Consider the following 3,750-nt stretch of genomic DNA (forward strand, 5'->3'; position numbering starts at 1 on the left):
TGGTCTCCCTAACAGTCATGACACCCATCCTTTTCTTATGTACAATTTCAGCATATCATAGGGTTTAAACAATCTCCAGGGCCAAAATAATCGACTATTTTAACTATAAGGTTTCTAAGATTTTGGTCCAAGATGGCAGAGTAGTCAGATGCTTCATGTTATCCCTCGTACAAGAGAGACCTGCAAAAACAAGTGAATTGGATGTATATGACATATTCAGGAACCCTAAGCATCAAAGACAAGGCTGAAGAATCAGGCTAAGCAAGAGGTGGAATGAAAGAAAATTCAATAACAGTAGAAACGGAGACTTGTGGATTGCCGGCATCCTGCTAGCCGAACCTGCACCGCACAGACATATTGAGACAAAGCAAGCAGCATTCACAGCTGAAAGCCACTCCACCTGGTGTAGCCAAGCAGGAGCAACTCTGTACTCATGGCCAGAGTCAGGCAGGGGTGCTTCCTGCCCTGCGAAAGTTAACTGCACCCACCCTACTCACTGTGCCCACCCCAGCCCCCATGATGGAGGTCCACAGGCCTGGCGGATACTTCCACCCACCCTGCCCATCCCTTCTCCCCACTGGTGACTGTGGCCCGGCGGCATTCACCACCACCCTGCCCCCTAAGCTGGGAGCTCAGTCACCCACGTCAGGGGGCCTGAGGGCTTGGTGGTGCCCCACTCCCTCCAGCCAATGGCACCAGGCTCCTGAGGGCTGGCTGTACAACCTCCCTCATGACACGCTCTAGCGAACAGGGGTATGCCCTCCAACCAGGCACCAGTGGGCAGGCAGCATCCCCTGTGTCTTGCCCACCACACTGCCCACCCACCATACAACTGGAGGTTTGTGTCCACTCCAAATACCATCATGCAGTCCTGCTCACCTGGGACTGTAAATGAAAGTATCCGCACCATTCACCCAGTGGAGCCCTGGTGGTGCAGTGGTTAAGAGCTCAGCTGCTAATCAAAACATCAGCAGTTTGAATCCACCAGCTGCTCCTTGGAAACCCTATGGGGCAGTTCTACTCTATCCTATAGGGTCACGATGAGTCAGGATTGACTTGATGTCAATGGGTATACAGTCAGTGTAGACAAAAAAGCCTGGTAGTGGTACAACAACAGAAACATAGACCAATGGAACAGAATTGATAACCCAGCCAAAAATTCATCCACCTATGAGCAGCTGAGTATTTGACAAAGGAACAAAGTCCATTAAATAGGGGAAAAGACAGTCTCTTTAACAAATGGTGCTGGCGAAACTGGATGTCCATCTGTAAAAATATGAAATAGGACCTATACCTCACAACATTCACAAAAACTAACTCAAAATGGATCCAAGTCCTTAATATAAAACGTAAAACAATAAAGTTCATGGCAGAAAAACTAGGGACAACTTTAGGGGCCCTAATACATGGCAAAAATACAATATGAACTATAATTAACAATGCACAAACCAGGAGATAACCTAGATAACTGGTGATCCTGAAAATTAAACATGTATGTTCCTTAAAAGACTTCACTAAAAGGCTGAAAAGAGAACCTACTGACTGGGAAAAAACTTCTGGCTACAACATAGCTGACAAGGGTCTAATCTCTAAAATCAACAAGATTCTGCAACACGTCAACAACAAAAAGACAAATATTCCAATTTAAAAATGGGCAAGGGATACGAACAGACATTTCACCAAAGAAGACATTCAGGCAACTAACAGACACATGAGAACATGCAAATCAAAACTACAATGAGACACCATCTCACCCTGACACTACTGGCACTAACGAAAGAAACAGAAAATAACAAATGTTGGAAAGGTTGCAGGGAGATTGGGACTCTTACACACTGCTGGTGGGAATGTCAAATGGTACAACCACTATGGAAAACGATATGGCACCTCCTTAAAAAGCTAGAAACAGAAATACTATACAATCCAGCAATCTCACTCCTAGAAACATACCCTAGAGAAATAAGAGCTGTCACATGACTAGACATATGCACACTCATGTTCACTGCAGTATTATTCACAATAGGAAAAAGATGGCAACAACCTAAGTGCTCATCAACAGATGAATGGATAAATAAATTATGGTACATATACACAATGGAACACTACGCAGCAATAACAAATAGCGATGAATCCACAAAACATCTCGTAACACGAATGAATCTGGAGGGTATCATGCTGAGTGAAATAAGTCAATCACAAAAGATCAAGTATTTTATGAGAGTACTATTATAAAAATTCAAGAAAAGGTTTACACATAGAAAAAAACAATCTTTGATGGTTACGAGGGAGGGGAGGTATGGGGAGGGGAAACCACTTAACTAGATAGTAGACAATTGTTAACTTTGGTGAAGGGAAAGACAACACACAATATAGGAGAACTCAGCACATGACCAAGGCAAAGTCATAGACGGTTCCTAGACACATCCGAACACTTTGAAGGACACTTACTGGTGCTGAGGGCTGGGGACTATGGTCTTGGGGTATATCTAGGTCAATTGGCATAGCATAATTCATAAAGAAAATGCCCTACATCCTACTTTGGCAGGTAGCATCTGGGGTCTTAAAAGCTTGCAAGTGGCCATCTAAGATACATCTATTGGTCTCCTCTCATCTGGAGCAAAGGAGAATGAAAAAACCAAACACACGAGGAAAATGTTAGTCCAAAGGACTAATGGACCACATGAACCACAGCCTCCACCAGCCTGAGCCCAGAAGAACTGAATGGTGCCCGGCTACCATCACCAACCGCTCTGACAGGGATCACAATAGAGGGTCCTGGACAGAGTGGAAACAAATGTAGAACAAAATTCAAATTCACAAAAAAACACCAGACTTACTAGTCTGACAGGGACTGGAGGAACCCCTGAGACTATGGCCACTGGAAACCCTGATAACTTATAACTGTAGTCACTCCCAAAGTCTACTTTTCTGCTAAAGATTAGACAAGTCTATAAAACAGTTACACATACGAGGAACGTGTTTCTTGGTTTATTCAAGTATACGAGGCCAAATGTGCAACATCTTCCCTAATACAAACATGAGATGACAGGGACAGGAAAACTGGAAGAATGACCATGGGGAACCGGGGGTGAAAAGGGGGAGAGTGCTATCACATTGCAGGGATTGCAACCAATGTCACAAAATAATTTGTATTTTTTTTTATTGTGCTTTAAGTTTACAATTCAAGTTAGTCTCTCATACAAAAATTTATACACACATTGTTATGTGACCCTAGTTGCTTTCCCTATACTGTGACAGCACACTCCTCCTTTCCACCCGATTTCACGTGTCCATTCAATCATCTCCTGACCCCCTCTGCCCTCTCATCTCGCCTCGGGACAGAAGCTGCCCATTTAGTCTCACGTATCTACTTGAGCTAAGAAGCACACTCTTCACCAGTTTATCATTTTATGTCCCATAGTCCAGTCTAATCTTTGTCTGAAGAGTTGGCCTTGGGAATGGTTTTACTTTGGGGCTAACAGAGAGTCCAGGCGCCATGTCTTCCAGGGTCCTTCCAGTCTCAAACCATTAAGTCTGGTCTTTTTACTAGAATTTGAGTTCTGGACCCCACTTTTTTTCTGCTCTGTCAGAAACTCTCTGTTGTGTTCCCTGTCAGGGCAGTCTTTAGTGGTAGCCAGGCACCACCTAGTTCTTCTGGTGTCAGGATGATGAAGTCTCTGGTTTATGTGGCCCTTTCTGTCTCTTGGGCTAATATTTTCCTTGTGTCTTTGGTGTTCTTCATTCTCCTTT

The sequence above is a fragment of the Trichechus manatus genome, unplaced genomic scaffold (genome assembly GCF_000243295.1).
Source record: "Trichechus manatus latirostris isolate Lorelei unplaced genomic scaffold, TriManLat1.0 scaffold00094, whole genome shotgun sequence".
Lineage (NCBI taxonomy): Eukaryota > Metazoa > Chordata > Mammalia > Sirenia > Trichechidae > Trichechus > Trichechus manatus.